Source organism: Lactuca serriola, chromosome 1 (genome assembly GCF_051521515.1).
Source record: "Lactuca serriola cultivar US96UC23 chromosome 1, Lser_US96UC23_V15, whole genome shotgun sequence".
In the NCBI taxonomy this organism is placed as follows: domain Eukaryota; kingdom Viridiplantae; phylum Streptophyta; class Magnoliopsida; order Asterales; family Asteraceae; genus Lactuca; species Lactuca serriola.
The window spans coordinates 2902127-2929724 of NC_136408.1; the positions used below are offsets into that span (position 1 = coordinate 2902127).

Consider the following 27598-nt stretch of genomic DNA (forward strand, 5'->3'; position numbering starts at 1 on the left):
GGTGGGTTATGGAGTACCTTATAAGGTTAAGGACTTATGAGTATATTGTAATATGATCATAGGTGGTGGAGCCTGTGTTAAGTGATCCGAGAATTGGAGTTTATCTTTCGAGTCGACATTTGCAAGGTGAGTTATCGTCACTATATCGATAGGGTCTACGGCACCAAGGTCGGCCCTTTAGTTGTTATTGTTATGGTATGCTACATGTGGCTATGATCAATTAGATCGGAATCAGGGTAGAAAATATGTTATGCTCTTATGATCCGTAAGGATTGGTATGTCAGTGACCTGCTAGGTCGGTACTCTAGTTACGAGAGAATTCTATGATTGATGATCAATGTGATAGATATGTTTGATGTTTGTATATGCCAGTATATGATAGTTATGTGCACATGGTTATTTGCTTGTTGGTTGGGTTGAGGAGGTCCTGCTTTGTGCTGAAGGCCAACATACCCTATGAGCGGTCTGGGGAGACTGCAGGCCCACGAGGCGGACCAGTCATGCCGAAGGCTCGGGATAGATTCAGATAGACTATAGGCCCAGTAGGGCGGTCCAGTCAGGTCGATGGTCAGTATGCATGTTTATTGATTGATTGTTACTGATATGGCATTGTCAGTATGGTAGTGGTATTTTGGGGGTAGCTCACTAAGCCTTCGGGGTTACAGTTTTAGTTTATTGTCTCAGGTACTTCAGGAGATCATGGCAAGGTGAAGGCGTAACCGTACCACTCCTCATCCTTATGTTATGATTTTGGGACACTCTGATGGATATTGATTTGAAAACATTTTTGTAAACAATGCTATTTGATTTTTATTTATGGTCGAAAAAAGTTTAAATTTGGTGTAAAATTTATGGATGTTACAAGTTAAAAGTAATATTATATAAAGAATTATAATGTTATCATTAAAAACAAAAATAATGTTTGTTGTTTGAAATAATTACAATCAAAGAAACTAAAAATATTCATCAAATAATTTTTAAAAAGTTAAATTTTTGAAACCAACTTAAATTAATTACGAGTTTCCAAATACATTATTTTAAATAACTTACAACAACAATAGTCAAAATCAACATTATATACAAAAATTATATTGTTACCTTTAGAAATAAAAAACAATGTTTGATGTTTTAAATAATCACAATGATAGAAATTAAAATCTTAAGCAAATAAATGTTTTAAAACATATATTCGTAAATATATCAGCTATATAGATGCTTCTGCGTAACGTGCAGGTATTCGCCTAGTATACATTTAAAAGAGACATTTTTACTTGTTCCACATGCATTTGAAACCTCCATTACTTTTCAATTTCTTTCTAATAATTATGATATATTGGTTAATAATGTTGAATTAATGTAAAACTTAAATTTTAATCATAAATGAAGTAAACTATAATATTAAAATATCATATTTACTTTGATTTATAAAATTATGACTTTAAATTTTTAACATATTATAGTTAACTTAATAGTTTAAATATGTTGTCTTATGTAAACAATTGTCATTTTAAAATCACAAATTTTGTATAGTTTATGATTTTATGCAATATAGTTAAATTATTAATTTCAATATAATGTTAAACACTTAACTTAAGTCAAAATTTCAGTTAAACTTAAAAAACTCAATACACTATTTTATAAATAGTTAAAAGTTATAAATTATAGTGTTAAACCTAAATTGTAATTCTAAATTAACAAAAAAAACCATGAAAGTATTTTTTATAATCATTAAGAATTTGTCAAATAAGTAGCTTAAAAGTAACTTACAATAAGAATAGTTAAAAGTTATATAATATAAAAAAATTATAATGTTATCTTTTAAAACAAAACAATATTTATTGTTTTAAATAATTACAATCAAAGAAACTAACAATATTCATCAAATAAATTTTTAAAAAGTTAAATGTATGAAACCAAATTAAAATAATTAAGAGTTTGCAAATAAATTATTTTAAATAACTTACAACAATAATAGTTAAAAGTAATATAAAAAATTATTACCTTTAAAAAAAATAATGTTTGATGTTTTAAATAATTAAAATGCTAGAAATAAAAATCTTAAGCAAATAAACTTTTTAAAATAAATTAATCATAACAACAACTAAAATATCATTAAACTATATTTATATTCAATTTTATTCATGAGTAACATGCATGTAAAGGCCTTTGAGACGGTTGAGATTATGGAATTTTAAAACACGTCTACAGTATCATATAATTCAAAAAAACAATGTTATACCAACTTATTATAAGATTTATTTAGAAGAGCTAACAACAACGTCATTGATATATTTAAAAAATTTAGGTTTATGTGAAAGTATGATGAAAAACGAGAGCTAGTTTGGTCACCCTCTTTTGAAGATGAAGAGTTGTTTATATATTAAACGAGATTAGGGCTTCATTAGGGTTGGGCCGTCATTACTTGCTTTGGTAGCAAGTCATGATAAAGTATGATAATCAGCTAGGGGCGCTGCCCTAGAACCCGCCAAAGGGGAACTGCCCCTTTGGAAACCCCAGACCTAGGGGCGTTGCCCTCGAACCCCAACTAGTCGTCGAACCGGCTTCTAATTCAATCTTATACATGCGTTCACTCCGCACAACCCCGTACATATATTAGAGTACAAATTATGAAGCCCCTTAGCTCACATGTTAGTTCTAGTTACTTAAAATGACATGGTGACACTAAAATCACCAACATTATGTTGACATTTTCAAAATCGTATGTATTCCTATGATGAAGTAAGGATCAATGCAAGGAAGGAGATCAACTGGAAGATAGATAGATATGTTTCATTTATTCCTTGTAATAGACTTTATTTATAATAAGATAGTTATGGTTAGTGTTCTGCGATTTGGGTAATCTATATAAACACTGTCACCACTCGGCATTTCCACCAACTGCCGGGGAAGGTGTGATATACCTAGAATAGATTTTTTTGCCAACTTCGACATAGGTTTACGATCCATGTTATGAATCCCTCAGATAACTTAGATCCAAAGCTCATATTTTCTAGTCTTTATTCTCCATGTCCACTTGGATAAAAGAACCAAATTAAGGCCTCTTAGTGACCCAATACCTAGACCCCCATTTTCTTTTCATGCAAGTATAGTTGTCCATGCAACCGAACTGATTTTTTGTCTTTTCATCACTGACTCCCATATAAATTCCTTCTAAGTTTATCAAGTGTCTCTGTTAGATAAAGGATTGAGATATTCTCAAAAGACAATTACATAAGAATATATATATATATATATATATATATATATATATATATAGAATACCTAAATCCTAATGGCTAAACCCTAAAGGGATTGGGCCTAAACCCGAATCACTAATACACCTTGCAGTTTGATCGGGTGGAGATGATTAAAATGGAAAAATAAACCAAAGAAGAAACATAAAAACTAGATGAAGATAGCGGCATCGACGGTGGTAGAGCTCTAACAATGACGGCTAACATCGACTGCTCGTCGGAGAAGAAGCGGCAACCATAGGTGACTCCGTTGTAGAAAAACAGAAAACTAGTGGCAGCGGCGATGATCATGCAACCAGCGGTAGAGGAGTCAGAAGAAAGGTAGTGAGAAAGAAAGTGGGCTCGAGCTGCGGCGGACAGAACCAATTTTGGCGAGATCGGCAACTGCAATGTTGATGGGGAAAGAAACGACTACAGACCAGAGGCTATCCGGCGGAGAAGGTGTCATCGGAGGGAGGCAACAACAACATAAGGGGTTGAATCGGAAAAGAGATCTGAAGAAGTGGCCAGCCAAGGAGGAGGCAGAAGGCTCAGAGGTAGGGGTCATTTAGGAGGAGGTAGAAGTAGACGAGGCAGTGGAAGAAACCGATGAAAGAGATATAGTTTGGTGTCGGTGGCTGTTTTATTATTTAGGCAGAAAAGAGAATAAAATGAAAAATATGGAACATAATGAAGGCACCTCCGATGACTATTAGAGAAGGTCGTTGGAAGTGGAAGGCGATGGTTGTGGGTTGTGGTCAGTAAGGGGGTTTTAACCTAAAGTTATGATACCATTTTAGATAAAGGATTGACTGATTCCCAAAAGACAATTACATAAGAATATATATAGAGAATACCTAAAGCCTAATAGCTAAACCCTAAAGCGTTTCAGCCTAAATCTTAATCACTAATAGTCTCAATAATGCAAATAGGAGCTTTAAATAGCATATATATATAAAGGGAGACTTCCGAGAACGGATTTTACTAGAGTGAGGTGGCCGCCAAATGAGAGAGCTTTTGCTTTCCAATTGGAAAGTTTGGCTTAAATTTGCTTAATAATTAGTTTCCAGTTATTCTTTAATCCCATATTTGCATCATCCGGGACTCCTAAGTAATTGAAGGGAAAATAGGTGCATCACATCCAATAATAACAGTGCGCATTTGCCAAAAAATTCTGATTTATGAAAATTTACGTTTAACCTGGAAGCGGCTTGGAAACATCTAAGAATGCGGGCCAAATTTTAAAGTTATTGTATGACCAATCTCCTATAAAAAGTGTCATCGGCATAGAAAAGATGGGATAAGAGCGGATCATTGGAGGGAGTGGTAATCCCCTGAAAAAGAGATTTTTGTAGAAACGATTCTCTTTGCAATGTTTAGCCATTCCATTGCAATAATAAATAGAAAAGGGGACAATGAGTCTCATTGTCTCACTCCTTTTATAATAGGGAATTCCTTCGTCGGGGAGCCATTGATTAATATTGAAGCTCGAGATGAAGCTAAGCATCTTGTGATCCAAAATTGTCACTTTGGCCCGAAACCTATTTGACCTATGATCGATTCAAGATAATCCTAATCGATGGAGTCAAAGGCCTTGTTGAAATCAACTTTATAAGACATCTTTTTTTTCGTTTACTTGCCCACGAACAAACTTCATTTATTATAATTGGTCCATGATGAATGTTTCTCTTCTCAATGACAATAAACACAAAAGGATATGGATATTTGCAAAATCATTATGTTTTATTTATCAACAATTAGTCAATTATTTATTATGATTAGAATCTAGGAAAAAAACAATTTAGGAATCAAAATATTTGCATTTAATATGAGTAAATGGTGGTCGATGGAAAATGAAAAATGAGATACCAATTTATGGAGCTTTCGTGTCTATTTTGCTGCAACTTTTTGGAGCTCCTTGTAGATGTTATTTTATATATATATATATATATATATATATATATATATATATATATATATATATATTAAAATTGTGGAGAAAATGAACAGTTAAATTGACACATTTTGTCCAGCTTTCCCTTGATTTACATTTCCGGTCCCTCTATATTTGTTTGTGTGTCACTTTGTATATATTACTACTAAAATTGTCCACCCTTAGCTACACTAAAGTGGCTAAGGGATTGGCATAAATGGTCCCTCAACTATATTTGGGTATTTTTTGGCTTTTTTTACGTTATGTATGGAGTTCGTCTCTGTCCAAGTGTTGCCGCGCCTTTTTGTTTTCGGCAATTATGCCATTTTGTCATTTTTTTATGGATACGTGTTATTATTTCATCAGGTCCGTGTGTTTTGTCCGTGATACGTGTCATACAACACCTGCTTCACCGCCTCTAACTTCCGGTAGCATTTACTCACCGCCTTCCTCCGATTAATTTTGCTCATCCCTTCTAATCAGAGAAGCACCCACAAAACATCAATCGGTCTTGCATCTTCTCACCGTCTGTTTCTGGTACGTCTCCTCCCAAAATTGATAAGGGTGTCGTTGTCGACGGTTCTTCCACTTTCTTCGGATCCATTTCTTCTGCGTTTCTTTTGGGTTTAGGGCTTCGAATCGATTGCTTCAATGTCCACCATCAGGATCCACATCGAACGCTATTCGCGAATCTGTATACCAGAAGTAAGTATTTTGCTTTTACAGTAACAAATCTTTCCCTCGGTTCACTTCTACATGTTCCTATTTCCAGGTACGACGAACAGTGAAATCAGCGCAAATGAAGACAAATTATCAGTCACGATGGGATTAAAGCGACGATGAAGATGATCGTCGATCCGATTCCGATTTTGGTTTCGTCACCATGACTGCGACAAGCAAAGCGGCTCAACAGCCCCGGCCAAAACCATTAGACCCCGACTTACAATGGATTATCAAAGGTGTTTTGATGTCGATTTTATTAGCGATCAAGCAGTATAGCAATAAACAAGAACAAGGGTAACAGGGGTAAAACTGGAAATGACAACCGAATGATTTTCTTTATTGAATGAAGAAGACTAGCAGCCTAATGATTAAGGTGCTATACAATGAAATTTCGACTAATGAACTGTGATCATTGAACTACTCTATTTATACTACTAGATTTAACAGAAAAAGAGATATATTAGGGTCAGTTCATTTTTCTAACGGTCATGACTGCCCACATTTTTATTTTTCCTAATTACCAGGTCAATCCTTGACCAACATTTCTCCCCGTTAAGGTTGACCTTTCTTCTTCAGATCTTCTATGCCAATTAGTGCTCTCATCTCAGCAAACTTTATCCTTGGCATTGCCTTTGTTAGAACATCAGCCTTCTGTTGATCTCCACTCACATGTTCCACTTGAATCTGTTCCCTTTCAACACACATACGAATAAAGTGGAACTTTGTGTCTATCTGCTTGCTTCTATCGTGAGACACCGGATTTCTTATGAGTGCAATGGTGGATTGGTTGTCGATTAGCAGCTTCACCTTCTGTGCTTTCTTTTCCATCAGTTCACTGAACAAATTTCTTAACCACAGCCCTTGACATGATGCTGCAATTGCAGCCATATACTCGGCTTCACATGAGCTAAGTACCACTGTTTTCTGTTTCTGCGATGCCCATGTTATGAGATTTCCAAAGTAGTAGAAAGCTACTCCAGTGGTTCCCCTTCTATCTTCACAATCACTGTTGTAACTATTGTCACTATATCCCACAAGTCTTCCATCGCCTCCCCTGTGATACTTTAGCCCATACTGGGTTCTTCCCTTCACATATCTCAAGATATGTTTTATAGCAGCATAGTGACTTTGTTTGGGAGTTTGCATAAACTTGCTCACCATTCCAACACTGTAATTGAGGTCTGGTCTTGGGTGGACCAGGTATCTCAAACTCCCAACAAGCCTCCTGTACATTGTTGCATTTATTGGTTCACCATCTTCATCTTTGGTTAACTGGAGTTTTGGCTCCATTGGGTACTGGGAACTATTGCAGCCTTCCATACCTGGAGTCTTTAAGATTCTTTCAGCATACCCCTTCTGCGTGAGCATTGTACCATCCTTACCCTGTACTACTTCAATTCCCAGGTAATATGATAACAATCCCAGATCACTCATATCAAACAAACACTTCATTCTATCTTTGAATACTTTGATTCCCTTCTCACTTGACCCAGTGACTATGAGATCATCTACATATACTCCAACTATGAGAGTCAAGTTGGGTTTGTGTACCTTGTAGACAGCCTGTTCTTGAACGCATCTGGTGAATCCGAGTGACTTGAGTGACTGGTCAAGTTTTGTATTCCATGCCCTTGGTGCCTGTCGCAACCCATATAGGGCCTTGTGAAGGCGATATACCCAGGCTTCCTTGCCTTTGACTGTGAATCCAATGGGTTGTCTTACGTAGACTTCCTTCTTAAGATCACTGTGTAGGAATGCTGACTTGACATCCAGGTGGTGTACAAGCCAATTTTCCTTCGTCGCTACTGAGAGGATCAGTCTTATCGTCTCCAGCCTGGCCACCGGTGCTAATGCGTCGTCAAAGTCGACACCCCTTTGTTGAACGTAACCCTTGGCGACCAAACGAGCCTTGTGCTTGATTACTTCCCCAGCTCCATTCTTTTTCGCCTTAAATACCCACTTTACCACTATCGCCTTGCGATTTGGGGGTAGCCTGGTTAAAGTCCAAGTATTGTTTTTCTCAATTGACTTAACTTCCGTTTCCATGGCTCGTTTCCACCCTTCTTCACTTGATGCTTCTTCGTAGGTTGTGGGTTCATCATCAACCAACATTAATTCTTGATTACTTTCATACAGATCTCGTATCTGATCCTCCTCCAGTCTTGTCGTATTTTCATATAAGTCATTGATTGAGCGAAAGCCCCTTGTTGGTGTGTCATCATATGAAGCTACAGACCCGCTTCTTGATTGGATCGTCGATACTCGACTGGGAGGTGTCGAGTTGGTACCAGGTACATACGACTGTGTCGAGTCTTCAAGTCGTGAGTCATCCAATCCAATGTCTCCGTAGAGATCGTTTAACGGCGTTACAGGGTCTTCGTTAGTGTTAATTGACTGATCAGGATCTTGGGTCGGCTGGGATTGGGCTCCTTCATGGATAATAACATTGGTCCAGTAAGGCGTTGAAAGTGGCTCCCTCGTTGTTTCATTATTCCAAGCCCAAGGCCTTCCTTCATCAAAGATCACGTCTCTAGTTATCACTATCCGTTGACTGCAGGGGTTAAACTTACAGTACCCTTTTGTTCATTCTTTTGTTCCCAGGTACACCATTGGCTCGCTTCGATCAGTTAGTTTGCTCAAGCCTCACAATTTCTTCACAAATCCCACGCAGCCGAAGATCTTCAAGTGTGCGATCGAGGGTTTAGAAGCTTTCACTGATTCGTATGGGGTTACGTCTTTGAGCGCTTTTGTACTTGTTCTGTTCAACAAATACACTGAATGTCTCACGACCTCTCCCCAAAATTGATCTGGTATCCCTATAGCCTTGAGTAGTGCCCTAGTCATCTCCAAAATCGTCCTATTTCGACGTTCCACAACCCTATTTTGCTGTGGGGTGTGTGGTGTTGTCAATTGTCGCTTGATTCCCGCCTGCTCACAAAAGAACTGGAATTGATTCGAATTGAACTCACCTCCACGGTCAGTTCTTATCATCTTGACTTTGTGGCTGCTTTCTTTCTCAACTTGCAATTTGAACTTCTGAAACATGCTCAACGCTTCATCTTTTGTTTTGATCAGGTATACCCACATATACCGTGATTAGTCATCCACGATTAAGAGGAAATATTGATTCTCTCCTTTAGTTGCTAGGGTGATGGGTCCACATAAGTCTGTGTGCACTAGCTGTAGTGGTTCTTTGGCTCTCCACGTGGCTTCCTTTGGAAAAGCTTGTCTTGGTTGTTTGGCCAGCATGCATCCTTCACACACCTGTGATGGATGAGTCTCCTGGGGCATGCCTAATACCATCTTCTTACGTGTCATCTCCTCGAGTGTTCTGAAGTTAGTGTGTCCCATGCGTGCGTGCCATAACCATGAGTCATCGTCTATACTCATGGCTAAGCACACAGGCTTCCCAGGTGTAAGCTTAATTTTATAAAGTCTGTTCATGGATCTTTGCACCTTCATAACCAAGCTTCCTGCTTCATCATACATTCTTAGGAACTCCTTCTTCATCCCTATGTCATACCCCTCTTCGGTCATTTGTCCCAGACTTATTATATTACTGTGCAGGGCAGGAATATAATACACATCTGGGATGACAAATTGATCGCCATTCTTGTAATCAAATAGGAGAGCACCTTTTCCTTTGATCGGAACCCTAGACCCGTCACCGAATCGAACCTGCCCCATTACTTTCCCGTCAAGTTCAGCAAACAAGGCCTTGCATCCAGTCATATGGTTACTAGCTCCATTGTCTAGATACCATATGTTCTCTTCATTGTTTTCTTTGAATTGGTTTGGGTAGACTTTTTCTTCATTCAATAGGACTACTTCGCTATTCTCTTCACCACAAACAGCTAGCAATAGCTGTTGGTTCTTCTTCATTAGCAGCCAAGTTTACTTCTTGGTCCTGCTGCTTCTTTCCCTTTCACTCCGATGCATAATGACCAAGCTCTTGGCATTCATAGCATCTGATGTTGCTCTTGTCTCGTGGCTTTTTGTTTGTGTTGTTCGCCTCCTGTCGTGAGTCACCACCCCAACGCCCACCTATGCCACGAGATGAGCCTCACCCTCGTGTGCTGCCTCTTCTGCCCCGATTATTATTTCCGCCCCTTCCTCGACCACCTGTTGAATTTTGCTTGCTTGGACTCTGGTGGGTTGACGAGCCTTCTGCCTTGGCAAGCAGCAGGGCATTATCTCCCTGTGTGTTTGCCTTCCGGAGCCGGAGCCTGTCTTCATATGCTTTCAAATGCCCAATTGCTTCTTCAAATGGCATTGATTCCATGTCACAACTTTGCTCAATTAATGCTACCATATTAATAAACCTTTCTGGGACTATATCGAACAACTTTCTCACCAATTCTTCATCTTCCAATATTGCCCCTGCACTCCCAAACTTTGAAATCATGGTTGATATCTTTCCTGCATAATCATCTATGGTTTTAGACTCCTTCATTTGAAGTGCTTCAAACTCACTCTTGAGTACCCTTAGCCTTGCCTTTTGGACCCTCTCTGCACCCACATACCGTGACTTTAGAGAGTCCCAAACTTCCTTGGTTGTCTTCTTCTTGGCAGCCTGTGCAAGAATCTCCTATGGTATAGATTGGAAGATGAAAGCTCGAGCCTGCTTGCTCTTCTTCTCATCCACAACCACTCCAGTTGGTGGCTTAATGGCATCCCATAACCCATGGGCATCCATGATGGCTTCCATCTTAATTGACCAAGTGTTGTAATTTAGTGAGGTTAGCATTGGACATTGAAGAGTAAAAGGATTATCTTTGGGCTGATTGGATGATGATGGGGCTGTCATCTTGTTGAATCGAGGATACTTGGGCATACAATTGATCAGGATTTGTTTTGCTCTAATACCAAATGTTGGTGATCAAGCAGTATAGCAATAAACAAGAACAAGGGTAACAGGGGTAAAACTGGAAATGACAGCCGAATGATTTTCTTTATTGAATGAAGAAGACTAGCAGCCTAATGATTAAGGTGTTATACAATGAAATTTCGACCGATGAATTGTGATCACTGAACTACTCTATTTATACTACTAGATTTAACAAAAAAAAAAAAAAAAAAAGAGAAATACTAGGGTCGGTTCATTTTTCTAACGGTCATGACTGCCCACATTTTTATTTTTCCTAATTACCAGGTCAATCCTTGACCAACAGATTTCATCAAAGGTGGTCTGATGCCGACGATTTTAAAATCGATTTCATTCTAAGGTGGCTTCATTTATTCGCTTATATTTAATCAATTTTCTATGGAATAGAAATTGACCGACATACCTACAAGGATAACTAATTCCCCCCAAATCTGCTAACCACTAATTTTTAAGTAACGCACTTCAGATGTCATTTGATTTATATTTATTTTGCTTTTTCAATGACTTTTGTTGTTCGAGAACACCACCGTTATATGCCCAAAGGGATTACATAGGGCTATAGTTCCTTGCTGTAGATGAGATTTTTCTGTAAGGAATTACAGGTATTTATCAAGATTTTTAATAGTTTTATTGCAAATGTTTTTAATAGATTTATTTCAAATACATGTTATATTAGTTCGTCAGAATCTCTTCAGACATGGCGATCTGTGCAGCTGTCAAAGGAGAAACAAGGAACACAGTTGTCAAAAGAGAAACAACCAACATCCACCTCTAAGATGCACAAACAATGGATTAACGGGTTTTATTATGATGATGGAAAAAAAATCTCATCCAAGCTCTAAACAGGTACATATAGAACAACTTATATCGATTTCCCTTTGATTGTTTGGTATTAAATGTATGAGTTTGTTCTCATGTGTTAGGTTGTTTCTTGGAAAACTTCCCTTTATACCCCCTAATTTGCTTCAACAACTGATACAATAAGTGAAGGGTCAGTTCTTTCTATTTGATATTCCCTACATTTAAAGCTAATAGTTGTTCAAAGATCAAAGAATGAGGTTCACTTCTGGGTTAAAGAAACTGGATAGACTTTTAGTCAAAAGTCAAAATTGGAGTTTGATTCTATTTTATGGCTCTTTCGGATAGATTGTAATTGTATTTGTCAAAACCAGGTACATTTTAAGAAGTTATTTATCAAGTGAATTGGTATAAAGATTTAAAGTGTTCGATTATAGTGGATTGGATCTTTATACTTATGTGCCAGAGTTGATATCATTTGAATTGTTGGACACAAAGATGGAATGGAATCATTTTTCTTTTTTCTTTTTTCTTTTTCTTTTTCATTTTTTTTGTTCGGCTTTCAACAAGGATTTGCCATTTTTTTGTTTTTGGTGTAAAAAAATCCATTTCTACCGACCGTTGCCAAGAACCCATACATCAAGGATTTTCATTCTATTTCATTTTTCTTGTTTCCTTTTTAGTAAGAAAACAATCCCAGGTAAAAAAACAATCGTTCTGTTGTACTTCAAGTTCGGGAGGGTTTAGTATTTTCGATGATTTCTGCATCTAAGTAACAATCAATTTCAGGTTCCATTTTTTTATCCGATCCAATTCTAAAGTTTTTATTTCATACTAGACCTATCGATCCCAATCTTTAATTTATTTCATCTGTGTTTTTAGGTTACGCCTGGAATTGAGTAATTTTTTGGTTCGTCAATTTAAACAGGACATTGAGATACCCTATTGTACGGTCACTTAGGATTTTGTGTAGGTATGTTGGAATGTGATTTAAGTTTGTGTAATTTTACGAGGTTGCAGTCAACTTAGTGTCCAATGGGTTACTTTTTCCATTATAATTGATGAGTATTGTCACATTTTACCAAATGAGTTGGCTATTAGTTTAAGCTACAAAGGAGCAACAAAATAAGATATGTAATCTTTTATTCTACACAGGACCTGTTATGTAAGAAAAGATGTTTACACCATTTGAAGCTGAATTGCAGGTCCAAGTTGGTTCTTATTTCAAGGTTCTAGGGAACGATTTTATGCACAGGTGATATGTTGGATGTTTTTATCTTTTTTATTTTATTTTATTTTAAAAACAGGTGATATGTTGGGTGTTGGGTAAATATGGAACTGCAGATGGTAAATGGTGGCGAGTATAACATGTTCACTATTAATGAACACCATTTTGCTTTATGAAACATATTAATCTAAATATAACATGTTCACTATTTTTCTATGATAAGTGATAGCTTGAACTCTCTTTGGTGGATGTCATCTCAGTTGATCCAGATGTACTGAAGGATTAGGTTGCATTTCAGGGCATTAAGGTACTTTCAGAAGGGTTAAACTGTCAATTTCACACATAATTACACATTTGTTATTCAACATCACTTTTAAACATAAGGGTAAAACGGTCATTTACTCTAAACAGAAGGGTGAAATGGTCATTCCCTCACATAAATAGTAATTTTTTATTGAATAGATGGCTTTCTCCTATCCGGTTCAACTTTTGACCATTTTTCCCCTGGTGTTACTTTGGTGAAATTCAACATTTCTAAATATTACTTTGCAAAATCTATCATATTATAGCAATATCATCTAATTACAAAGCAAATTTCGTTTTAAAATTAAGTAGCTTTTTTCAAAGTGGAAGTACACTGCTATAATTAGGTTGATATTTCAAAGTACAGTACTTTAATAAGAAAAAAAAAATAAAAGTATAATATCATAATAGAAATAAAAGAAAGTAGGATGTTCTAACAAACATAATAACAAAAGTTGTGTTGCTATACATCCACTTACCAATTCCAACATCGTACTTTTTGACTTAGAACGTTGTACTTTGAAAATCTAGCAATTAGAGTGTCCCAGTTTGACTTTATGTACACACATCTAAACCAAAAACACCACCCTCCATCCCTTGCAAGCCTACTTAATCATTGGGTAAATAAAAAAGCACCATCAAATATTAATTTATTAATGGGTGTTTTGTTTTTTCTTCCCTTATGCAGAATACAAGATGATGCCATGCAACTTGGCAACACAGCTGGCAAATGGTTTCCATTTTGGAGGTGGTGTGAAGAAAGTCTCATAGCTCTTCAAGAGACCGCAAAAGTAATTTTATTGACTTATTAAATTGTTTTCTATGTATTTACTCAAATTAATTTCAATTTTTTTCAATCAGCTATTAGATGAGTTGTCAATCTAAACTGCAACAGTCTCATATGTAGATTTTAAAGTGTAATCCTATAACAGAAGGGATTAAAAGTTCAATTGCTCTAGAAAAGGTTCACTTTAATTATTGAAATATTATTTTATATGAAAACAAAAAGTAACTTTAACTCATTTCGATGTGCTAAGAAAGAAAAATGCACAATATGAATCCCTTTCGTTGACCTGCCAACAAAAACAAGTTGTTGGGAACATAAAATCTATATACATGGAGTTTATAAAACAATGTTGTAAGATAGAAATAGTTGGTATGTTTGCATTAATTTTTTTTAATGATGAATTGTACTTAAAGCCAAGGCGGGATAAAGAAGAATATAGTCCATAATGATTTGAATGGGGTTTTAGCCCAAATTTGCATGGTTATTATATGAATAAAGTGTTGGTAGAAATATCAAATTCTTACACTTAATTTGTTTTTGCAAGCAATGATGATCCAACAAAAGTTGGAACACCAGATATCCCTTCTTCCCATGTTGGTATGTTGTTTCTCCTTTGGTGCTATTTTTTTCTTTTTGACCATACTTTTGCTGATCATCTACTGTTTTGCGCCTCTTCAAGAATGTAAGGACAAAGATGGCAGGTTATTTGTTGGAATGTAAATATGTCATCTTTTATTCTTTTTACAAATTTAAGCAACATACTTATTATTTTATCTATAATAGCAATTCATTAACCACAATAGCAACGTCTTTGCACTTTTTTTTAGGAACCTTTTAATATTTAAAGTTTGGCTACAAAACTTTAACGGTTCGACAACTTTGATCCCTTTCTAAAAACTTGCTAATTCCTACCCCTTTAATTCTTTAGCCATTTTGACATTTATGGTCCTTGCAGTCAAAACTTTTATATTTTTTCATAAAAACATGAAAAAACGGTCCGGACAAAGCCCAGACTTTTCATATAAAACCTATGTTAAAGGAGCTGAAAATCACATCAACCACTAAAACTATGATTAAAGAAAAACACAATTCTGGTAAAGAAAGAGCGAAACACATGCATGAAAAGCATAATGAAGGCAATATAATTTCGTATTTGTTCAAATTCGATGTAACAATACAAAAACTGATCAAGGATAATAAATATAACAATACCATTTTTTATTTCTTTTGAAAGAAAATACTTCCATAAAATTGATAGAAATATTAAATGTGATGGTTTTTTTTTTCACTCTATGCTGCTTCTCTTTTATGATAGTCGAACAAAAGGTAACTTATATAAAAAGTCAAATTTTACGGTTAGAAAACGAAACATTTGAAATAAATAAAGTATTAACAATTGAAAAAAATTGTTGCAAGAAAAAAAATACAAGTTTAAAAAATTAGGATTCTTGGCATCAAATTTCAAAAGGAATGAGTTGCTTCCATGTTTACCCCACCTCCTCATGTTGGCATACCTAATATTCAAGAAAATTTAGCTCCAAGTCTTCAACCTAAAAGAGTAAAGCAAAAATATTATTAAAGAATTTAAAATTAGAATAAATATATTCATTTTGCACCTAATAAATTATTAATGGAAAATAAAAGAAAATGACATGTACTTTTGTTATAGATTTATAGAAATTAGAAGTTTAGGAATTCGAAAGATAAAATAAGATGGAATGAAATTAGACTTCCCACACCTCAATCAAAATCTAGATCTCGTAGACGTTCTACTTATTTGTAAAATCCACATTTTAGCTGTTAGCGGGTAACTTGTAGTGGGTAGCGGATAACTTGTAGCTTGTAGCATTTTGTTAAACGCAACATGAAGAAGCATTTGGATTTGGAGCGTTTTGTTTAAACTAAACGCTAGAAGTTTGTAGTGCCGAACGAGACTTTTCTGTTCAAAATGGAGCGTTTTGTCAAACGCTAGAATCTAGAAGTTCTCAAACACTCTCAAACGCTCTGTGCCGAACACGCCCTTTATGCTATTTGTTTTTATTGAGCATCTAACACCCATTAAATTTCATTCTTAAATTATTTTATTGTTCATAACATGACTTGAACCCAACCCCTTAAAAGGAAGGACACATTTCCAACTCTTTAATACCACTAGACTAAAGATTAGTTGGTATATATATATATATATATATATATATATATATATATATATATATATATATATACACACACACAAAATATCAAATGAGAACAACTTAAGAACCATTTTTATTAAAGTATATTAATAAATAGCAATAAATAATTTGTTAATATATTATGAGATTAATATATTAATTAGAAATAGTATTATTTAATTAATAACTAATCAGAAATTAACTGGAATTAATTTTGAGATTAAGTGGATTAATTGAAAGTGTGGGGACTTTGCAACTGTTCAATAGTTGAACAAGCGAGTTTTCGTAACCTTCCATGGATCATGGACGGTTTTGGGGAGTTTTTTAAGGGTTTTATATTAATCATTAAAGATAATTAAGAAGTTGGGTAATTACCAAATTTGAAATATTAATAAAATATTCAAATTAGGGTTTCCAAGCCTCCTTGTATCAACTATAAATAGGACCCCTTGGATCCTATTTTTGTCCACCATTTCCTCTAAGAAACAAGAGTAGAATTTCTACATCTCTCCTCAAGTGTTCTAATTGCTAGGGTTTGGGTACAAACCATTAGAGACATTGGATTTCTGGTGCTTGCTTTCTAAGACATTTGAAGAAAGGATTGCTTTGATTATTTATTGCAATAATCAAAAGGTAAGTAAACCCTAATCCCTTGTTATTTTCGATAATAGTAGGGCCTCCTTATGGTTCTTGATGTTCATAGATTATTTTTATCAATAGAGAAAACTTAGATCCAAAAGGGTTCAGTTATTTCACTTCATGCTTTCGGTTATAACCTGTAAAACCTATCAAAAACCACACCCTAACTCCAGATTCTAAGTAGGGTAATTTGCTTCATGAGGCTTCAGTTACCGCGAAGTGTAAGCTATCACATGACCCCTCTGCATCAAAACAACACTCAATCATAAAGTAGTTTTATCATAATATACCTCAAAAGACACTGCAATTTATAATATTATTACCGGTTTGTTATGGCTATGGGCACAAATCTCCATCAGAAATCATTAGTGATTGTGCAGAGTATCTTTGTCCATGTCTCGTCTATGATCCGAACAATCCACATATATTAGTGTGTACTAGTTATAAAGTCTCCTTACTTCGCTCATACTTCCCTATGTGTGACTTTTTACCATCTTTCTTAATAAACGAGACTCGTGTATGATTCCAAAATCCTATTTGCTTGGACTTTGGTGAATTGTTATTGTTTATATGGAAAACACGACAATGTCATAGATACATATTATCCAAAGATTTTTGGATGCAGTTGAATCATCATTGAACTATTGGTGCTTCTTTTGTATATTAGTTTCATAGATGTTATGAAAATGGTTTACTAAAGAACACATTTTATAAACAAAAATAAAACCGTTTTAAGAATCCTAGTCAGAGCCATCTTTATAAATTTGGAAATAAGATAATGTATCTTTCCATGTCAACCAACTACCTATTGACCTATCGGGTAAGGCACTGACCTCTCATATAGGAGGTATAATGTTTAAGTCTTAGGGATTTCACCTAGGAGTTAGTCATGAGAAGGTATGTGATGTAACTCGATATCTTAACATATCGTCCAAAGGATGAGCCTTCTCCTTATCCTTGCAAAAGCAAGGAGGCACAGTAGGCGGCCAGGAACCCATTATCTTGCCATATCATAAAATATCAACAAAATAGTAAAACCATAAATCAAACTCAAAAGAGAATGAGTTCATAATTCCTAATTCTATTGACCATAATAGTTTACTCTGTGTCTACGATCAAGTCTAGCTCTTCGTGTCTCTACTTTCTTCTTCCTTTTGGTCCTTACACATTAATAAAATTTTAGTATCAGATATTGTGTCTAATGATCAAGAGTTATGAGTAAAAGTGATATATAATTATAAATTACATGAACCACCACACTCCATAGCTTTAAGCTTCTCCAGCTTCTTTAAATGTCTTGGACAGTTACGCCATCCATGTTTTGTTTCCTTGTAGTGGAAACAAATTACCTCTCTATATTCTCATTGTTGTAGTTTAAGGCATACTTGCCATATGAAGTATGAACTACTCAGCAAGTTGTTGATAAAATCTATGGTCAACTCCTGACTTATAGGAAAACCTAACCTCGTTAATTATTTAATGTATGCCTTTATTTTAGGAGGTGGACATCAATGTCATCTCCCTCCTACAACTTGCATCTCACTAAGGATTTCGTGATCTTAAATCGCTCTTGCCTAACTAGCTCTTGGAAGAAGTCCTTAAATCATTTGATCATATCATACACACCAAGATGTTTCATGCTATTTTGAAGCTCATGAATCACCATGACTAGCATGAGGCATGATTATTGTGAGTAATTCACGTATCTTATAGTTGAATCTTGATGTTAACATATCATTCAATGAGTAATAACAAAATATTAATAAACAAACATTATAAAACCAATTGTTTCATATGTAATAACTAAACAAATACACTTCTAATTATTTTTCTTGAATTTAAATCTCGTTATTAAAGAATTACATATAACACTTCGACAAACATGAGATAAAGAACCCCTAACACACACACATTTTAATGTTTGTTGTTGGGGTCTAGGCTCTTAATATTGTTAGAGATTTGGGGTATGATAGCACTTGGAATTCTGAAAACCGCGATGGCACTTTCAAATTGAAGTGTTTCGATGGACATCTCGAAATCAACAATTGGATAAGACTCGGAATAAGAGAAAAAAGAATAGAGAATGAGAGATTATGAATTTCGTATGTGTACCAAAAATGACGACCAAAAACTGTTATATTCATCTTTGTCTGAAAATTGTCACAAAACAGTTTTATATGTCCTAAAACTGCCAAGTCACAAGACAGTTTCTAACACTCACAGTTTGTCACAAAACAGGTTTTTTATAAATGTCAAGACAGTCAAAACCAGGTTCATTTTCAAGAATTCGGATTTTTGATGGACTTTTTACAAAACAATATAACCCAAATAAATAATGTCTGAAAACTGTCACAAAAACAACTCGACCCGAGGGGCTCTGTCCCTTTGATCCAATTTTTAGGGGCGCTGTCCCAGATCCTCGTTCGTTTAGGGGCTTCGCATAAATGACAGTCTATTTTGAATCTTGAACAAATTCAGACAAGTGTGCAATCTGCACCTCCCTTGTTTAATGCTTATCAAAATTATATTTGGTCAACAAATCAATTCATTACACTTAAATACATATTGGTAACACAAATCACTAACAAATATTCAAGGCTCCTTTAAAATTTAAGTTAAACATTTTCTTATCCAATATGTCAAATTGAAAATATACAATTATTTATGTTGTGTTTACATGTGTAACAACCAAACATATAACGTTTTAGATTTTTTTATGTCGGATCTTAATATCGTCTCTTCAAAATTCACATTTATATGTTACGTGACTATACATTATGTGACAACCTTGATCTTTTTCGACTTTATTTACATTAAACATGAATAAAGAAACGGGCCCAAACATTTTAAAGAACAAAAAAGGTAAAGTTGATAAAAGTGGCGTGACTAATGTCTGAATTACACTACTCTTTGCTTTGGAGTTTAAAGGATATTAAATCAAGATTCATCTAAATAATTGTATCCAAATTCTAAACATCATTTATCTGATATAATGTAAAAGTAATTATCTTGAAAATACTTATGTATCAACTTAAATATCTGTGTAATCTTTGTTTAAATGATTAAATTCAAGAAAACTATTCAACCCATCCAACCTTTCCCTTATCTTAAAAGAATAAAAAATACCTAAATGTCATTTTACATTTTTCAAAAGTTTATGGATTTTTTTTGTCACAGCATTTCTATATAAATAAAGCGATACATCTTTCGGTTACTCCCAGTTTCAAAGTATGAGTGAATTTTGTGTTAGCAAACTAAATTGGAATATTTTGGCGTCCAGAATACCATAAGCACTTTTGTAATAAAGTGATGTATGAATTATGAAATGATAGTCTCAATATATTCTTTCCCTCCCTTTCTTTCAAACCTCCCGCACGCCTTTACATACATACAATAGAATACATACGCCTTAATCACTTTCTTCTATTTTCTATCCCTTCCCCCATAACTTTACACCACCAAAGGCCAAAGCAGCCACAACTACTCACCTCTACCATTAATCTCTTCATTCTTTTCTTAATATATAATTACTTCATGATTCCCACTACTTCCTTCTCTTGTTGTTATACTTCAATGGGTTTTTGAATTCCATTGTTGATTTTCAACCTTCGATTTGATGGGTTACCTCTCTTGTAATGCCGAATCCGCCATTTCCACCTGCGATTCTTACAATTTGTCCAGGAAGAAATCCTTTTCCAATCCACATAATCACCAGTTTAAGATTAGGGATTTCTGTTTTGCAGATCTCGAAGCGGCTACCAAGGGATTCTCACACACCAATTTCCTTGGGAAAGGAAGCCATGGCTCTGTGTATAGAGCCATCCTTGACGGTGGTGCTTTGATTGCCGCCGTTAAACGAACCACCACTCACCACTCGCCGGATAAAACCAGTGTTCGGGGAATACAATGTACTGCAACTATCGCCACTCCAGCGGAGAACGAGATCGAGACGCTGTCTCGCGTTCGGAGCCCTAGATTAGTGAATTTGTTAGGGTTTGGGTCGGATCCTGTTGACGGAAGGAAGCTGATTGTTGTGGAGTACATGCCCAACGGTTCGCTATACGATTTGTTACACAAGAACGACGCCAAAACGCCCGGGTTAGCCAGGCGAGTGAGGATAGCACTTCAGGTCGCAAAGGCGGTTCACCATTTGCATACATCCAATCCGCCGGTGATTCACCGGGATATAAAATCGTCCAACGTTTTGTTCGACGGAAAATGGAACGCTCGACTCGGCGATTTCGGTTTGGCTCTGAGAGGAAACGTTGAGGACGTGAAGGTCCGATGCACACCGCCGGCGGGGACGTTAGGTTACCTTGACCCGTGCTATCTTGCGCCGGGCGATCTGAGTGCGAAAAGCGATGTCTTCAGTTTTGGTATTCTTTTACTCGAGATATTCTCCGGCCGAAACGCGATTGACCTAAAGTACAGTCCGCCGTCGGTGGTGGATTGGGCAGCGCCGCTCATAAGATCGGGTGAATACGGCGAGATATTTGATCCGAACATTGAGATATCATCCGATGAGTCCGCCGTGAGGCAGCTGGCGGTGTTGGCGGCGAGGTGTGTGAAATCAACCGCGGAGAAACGGCCGGCGATGGCGGAGGTTTTGCAGTGTTTGGTAACCGCAAGTAAGCGAATAACATCGCTAAAATGGAACAATCTCGGCCTCGCACGGCCGCGCGTGAGGAGAACGTCTCCGCCGTCTATTAAATACGAACCATTGATTGAGAGTCCCAAGACAGTCAAAGCATCGAGAGCTTCGGCTTCGGCTTCGGCATCCAGGAGAAGAACCAAGAAAGGTGCTTCAAGCGTGCCATTAAAATTAAAAAACAAATCCAACGACATTGATGAAACCGATTCAAGTCACGTGTCAAGATCTAAATCAATAGGGTCATTTCACGATATTACATCTCTACCGTCGGATTCGAGTTTGGGGAGGAAAAAGGGAGGGCCAGGATTGAGTGTAACAATGAACAGGTCAAAGTCAACAGGGGAATTGACAGGATTGGTTTGCAAAAGAAATTGTGGAATTGTGTTGCAAATGATTAGGAATCCAAATATTAGAGAACTAGAATCTTCAAAATTACTTGTCAAATTCAGCAAATTTTAATTTAAAAATGGTGTATATTTACAAGGGTACTTTTAAGAAAAGGAAATTTTTTTTATATACCATTCAACTGTTTTTTAGTTATCTTTAGATATTTTTGTTTTTAATATTTTTAACAAATATATTATTATTATTATTATTAAAATTTGTTTGTCCCCGTTATTTTTGTGTTATTTTTGTATTCATACCATCACTATATTATTTTTTGGTTTCGAATTATTAATATGTTGTTTTTCCTTCCCACTATTAATTTGTTATTTTTTTTTTGTACTGATTTTTTTACATGATATTTATGTACACCTTTAAATTAGTAGTACATTCCCTTTTTTGGGGGCTTTTAGTAGTTTTTTTTTTCTTTTTAAAATCTTATTAAATACATTTCTCTCAAATTTTTTATGTTTGTTTGGATGTTTATTTCAAATGTTTTTTCTTTGACATCTTTTATATATATATATATATATATATATATATATATATATATATATATATATATATATATATATATATATACCATCCTTTTTATTATTTTTATTTTAATTGTAATTTTTTTTCTTATTTCATTTACTTAAGCTATATAACATTATCTTAAAGTTGTATTTGTTTATTTATTTTTATTTTTAACTGTGATGTTTAAAATATTTTTTTGTTTGTCTTAATGTAATCTTTTTACGGTTTTATTCGTTTATGTTTTTTAAAGTGTTTTTTAAGATATTTTTGAATATATTTTTTAATATTCTTTTCAGACTTTTAAATCTTTGGACTTTTAAATGAATAATATATATATATATATATATATATATATATATATATATATATATATATATATATATATATAATACGAAATGAAAATTATAATATTTGAATATATAATTGATTAGACATTTTAAAGAGGTTTGTCAAATATATATGTTGAAGACAATGTATTAAATTAAACCCTAAAGAGGTTTTTCAACGACATTTTTTTACAATTTACATGATATTTAAATTGTATATAATTTTATACTAATGTTTATTTAATATCTTAATTATTCCATCACTTTAACAACAAATATTGAAAGTGACATGATAATAGAGACAACTCAAACTTACAAACAATATTGAGTTCATAGATCAATTAAACACAGAGAGTGAGAGGCTTTAAATTTACATGATATTTAAATTGTATATAATTTTATACTAATGGCTTATTTTTATTTACTATCTTAATCGTTCTATCACTTTAACAAAAAATATCGAGAGTGACATGATAATACTCAAACTTGCAAACAATATTGAGTTCATAGATTAATTAAAAAAGAGAGAGCGAAATTTTTATAAAAAATGACCCAGTATATGAAATTGTATGACATCATAAAATATTTAACATGATATAGTAATAACTTGTTTTCCCCATTCACATAAATTCACTTTACTATTGAAACATTAAATAATAGATACATTCGATGCAGCGACAAACATTTGTTTCAACACATTTTCCTGACGTCTCATGATCCATGCAATGTATTTTACATGCATTAGCACATTTTTGATCGTCTTCAGTGCCCGGTCTACATACTCCAACCTAATCATTCTTACAACTCTATCGACCCAACCCCTCCCTTGTGACAATTGCCAATTTTGGATCCAATAGAAGTCAAACAAGTCAACGAAAGTCAACTTAACCCATATTAGAATTTTATGTGAATCTTGATGTTCCCTAATGTACAATTTCCGAGTATTAATATGAATACATCTATATTCGTCGATTATTGAATAAAAATCATATTTTGGATTTACATCGTTAATTTCGATAATTCCAACATATATTATTTTGGTATAAATAATATTTTCAACACATTAGGCTATTATCTTTATTGATAATGATCTTTTTTTTTTTTTAATAATTTGAATTTTTATGATTCAAATTAAGTAGTTACACATTTTCTTATGCCAAACTTTCTATAAAATTAACACTCTTTTTATAAAAATACCAACATTGTTATAAAATATAAAAGAGTTGACTTTGGGTGCATGGAAACCCCTAATTTTGGTCACATCTAGTTACTCCCCACAAGACATATTATCTAATATATAACCAATTCATTAACCAACAAATAACCAAGAATGTCACCTCACCCTACCCCCTACCCACCCCACCACCCTCCTCCCCTCCCCCATAAATTACGTCCACCTCCCCCCCCCCCCCCCCCACACACACACTCTTCATCGTCATCTCTCACTTCATCTTATTCATTCCTCCATAATCCTCTCAAGAACAAGCTCCAATCTTTCAAGGATAGTTCTCCATAAGTTGGTTCTTAAGTTTTTGGTATGCTTTTCTCCATAAATCTAGTGATTCTACACATAAAAATACTAGTTTTGTTACATTTACACACATTTATATGTGTTATTATCCATAGGGTAATATCATCTTGAAGTGTTCTAAGCTTGAGGATCTTCATCTTCATCTCTTTATCCACTAAGAAATCCACTCAATGTGAGTTCATACTCATTTATTTTCGAGTTTTCCAAGTTTTAGGGGGGGGGGGGGGGGGTTTACAAGTAAACAAATCCTTTTTGGATGATCTAAAGGCTTTGCAAACTAAAAATATAAGTTATGTCACTAAAACATATCTAAGCTTAAAAATCAGTTTTTTATAGAAAAGTTGTGGTCTGTTCACCGACTGTTTTACCCATCTTAAACTTAATATATTTCAAAATTGTTCAATATGCAAATAGTTCAAGTTTATACCCTTTTAAGGACTACTCGCACGAGTTCATATGATTTTTCTACAATCTTATAACTGCCTATCATTTCAGAACATGTTCGGACCAGTCTGTAAAAATGAACAATTTCACTCTAGTTAGGAACCACTTAAGGTCAAGAAAAAATGTTATGGACAAAGTAGACTCATTTTCTAAGCCCTTAGAGTTTACGGATCTAAATTTCAACTTACGATGATTTTTCTATATTTTTTCATAAAACATGGACAGAAAAGTCAAAAACTAGAAATTGTCTTGATCGTACTAAATGTTTTTATACTTGTGTTAGATGTAAGTTTATATGTTATTATCTTTTAAAACATCTAGACATGATAACTTACATGTGCGTATATATATTTGATTATATAAATAGACCTAACAAACATTCATAATAAACTATAATTGGTATAGTTTATGGGTCACAAATACTACTTTATCATTTTGTATGAAACATATAATTATTTAAAGGAATAATTATTTACACTATGTATTTACTATGGAAAGGTAATACTTCCATGTACAAAAGGGTTTTCAAGATACTAGATGTAAACCTGTTAATACAATTTGTGAGACATAGTCTTCACTGTACCTACTTGAATACATACTAAAGTTCCTAAATTATAACTAGAGTCTCGATAAGAGTGTGACACTTGTGTATAGATCTGTACGGGACTGACAACCCCGCACCTAAGTTGTTAGCTACAGTTAGACAGGCTGGTCTAGGGTGACAAATGTCTAACATTCAGACGCCTGAAGAACGTCGTAGCAGGCCAACTAGTCATTAGCACGATTATAATAACTCAATGGGGTATTAACAGTACATTTGGTTTACGGGGCTAACATACATTTAATTAGTTTTATATGATGATAAAACTACATAATACTATTTTCCAGTACAACACTACTTATATTTTTGGTCTCTGGGTTTAAGACTTACAATTCATTTTTAAAGAAAATATTGGATTTTCTAAAAGCGCACTCTATTATTTTACAAGGAAAATTTATCGATTTTTCTCATACAAAACTCTTATGAACTCACCAACTTAATTATTGACACTTTTTCAAAACCAATTGTATTCTCAGGAAATCTGTAGATAGGTAACCAAAAAGGTTTTGAGGATGGGGCGTCTCAACGTCATGTCATTTACTTTTGTCATATGTATTTGGTATCAAGTAGATAATGTTTTGGATACAATGTAAACTTATTAATTATGAATATGATGGTTGTATGGCTCTGATCACTATTATTCATTATGTTATGATACTGTACATGAAGTCGTCCACCCCCAGACGTTTTCGCCGTTCTGGTTTGGGGATGTGACATCCCGCACAACTTGCATGTTTATATCTAAAAGAAATGTTGACAAATTTTTATATTAGAGATGTAATAGAATAAACAAAACAAATTAAGTCTATATGGCTATATATTCATATTATAGATAGATATGTCAAATGAAATATGAATCACCAAATATACGCCACATTGAAACTAATCACACAAAATCTAAAATAAGACTATAAAAAATATTTATCACAAATATACCCTAATAAATAAGGATCTTTTTGCCACATGTCACATTCTCATTCATTTTACCACTTGTCATTTTGTAGTTATTTTAATTTAGTTTTTATTTCGTATGTCATTTTATGATTTTTTCCATTTTATTAAATTCCACATAATATTTAAATGTAATAATAATCCAATAAATATAATAATACATGCATATCAATTTCACTAATGAATTTTCCTTCTAATTTAAAAATTCATAAATCAAAGCTTCATTAATTTCAGTTGTGTATTTGTCTAAATTATTTATTTAAATTTAAAAGAGAAAAAACACTTTTATTTTAATAATTCAATATTTTTCTTACTTTTCTTATAAATTTGAACTTCTCAAATATTTAAATTTTCATATTTAATTTTTCTATTAAATAAGCTCATTTAATATATGAGTCTCACACCTAATTATACTATATATTAATTAGAAAGTTCGTATCTTTTCATATACTATATATTAATTAGAAAGTTCGTATCTTTTCATGCTTTAGAAGTTTTGCTGCAAAGTATTTGTATTTTGTAAGATTTAGTCCCTATAATTTTGTATTGTATAGAAAAGGTACCTAAAAAGTTTTTTTTTACAGAAACAGTATACATGTTTAAGATTTTCGTATGTTGATAGGTTTGACCTATGTAGAAAATAAATTACAAACTTTTTACAGAAAAGGTCTTTGTGTAGTTTTTCACATGTGCTTAAAATTTTACAAAAATGGACCCTATCTCACAGAAAATTTGAAAAATTATGCTCACCGCGCACCCCCATTTGTGTCCCCTACAAAGCGAGGTGTGAGCCTTTTCTATTTTCTATAATTTACTTTTGTTAAAAAAAAAATTGTTGTCATTTAAATTTTCGTTCTATATGGTATTTAAAATGGAACATAAGTATTTTTAAGCGTTTTTTTTTTCATTATGATTTCAAATAAATGACTTTCTTAATTTCAAGCATCATTTATTTTGCAAACCCTGTGTTTACCACTATATAAACAAGATAAAATATATTCATCTCTATTCATTCGTACTATCCGACATATCTATAAATATTTTAAGCTTTGTCATTTGTATAGAAAAAATTAAATGAAAATAAGAGATAAACGTTTAGAAACCAGAACATATGCGTTTCCTAATTCGCTGCTTGTTCTCACCATGACGTTCAATACATCAAAGCGATGTTTAGTATACCGAGACGAGAATATTGGTTTCCATTAACGTTTCCTAATCCGCTGCTTGTTCTCACTAAGATGTTCAATACACCAAAGCGATGTTTAGTATACCAAGACGAGAATATATATATATATATAGGGAAGGTTTAGACATGTAATTCTCCTTATCACTCTGAAAAGTTATATGTCAGTTCTAATATCGTGATTAAACGTTTAGAAACCTGAACATATAAAATTTCCTATTTCTAGGTTGGCAACATAACTTAGAGTAATCTAGATAGGCAACCTAAGGCATGTTATTATATAGATCATTTAGCATATAAAATCA

At 34.1% G+C, this 27598-nt stretch overlaps 1 long non-coding RNA gene and 1 pseudogene across 35 annotated transcripts; both read left to right on the forward strand.

The window, feature by feature from the left end:
* The first annotated feature begins 11100 nt into the window (after nucleotides 1-11100).
* On the forward strand, nucleotides 11101-14663 carry LOC145075915 (uncharacterized). Of its 35 annotated transcripts, none has more exons than XR_013692718.1 (6): nucleotides 11101-11376; nucleotides 11459-11620; nucleotides 12778-12827; nucleotides 13024-13107; nucleotides 13792-13894; nucleotides 14435-14663. It is a non-coding gene; the product is annotated as an uncharacterized LOC145075915 (long non-coding RNA). The 35 variants fall into 35 exon arrangements; XR_013695085.1 differs by lacking the exon at nucleotides 14435-14663 and adding an exon at nucleotides 11698-12545 and having other exon boundaries at nucleotides 11103-11376; nucleotides 13061-13107; nucleotides 13792-14053; XR_013695067.1 differs by lacking the exon at nucleotides 14435-14663 and adding an exon at nucleotides 11698-12545 and having other exon boundaries at nucleotides 11104-11376; nucleotides 12728-12827; nucleotides 13061-13107; nucleotides 13792-14053.
* A 5326-nt stretch (nucleotides 14664-19989) lies between these two features.
* On the forward strand, nucleotides 19990-21875 carry LOC145080189 (serine/threonine-protein kinase-like protein At3g51990 pseudogene; annotated as a pseudogene).
* Nucleotides 21876-27598: the final 5723 nt, after the last annotated feature.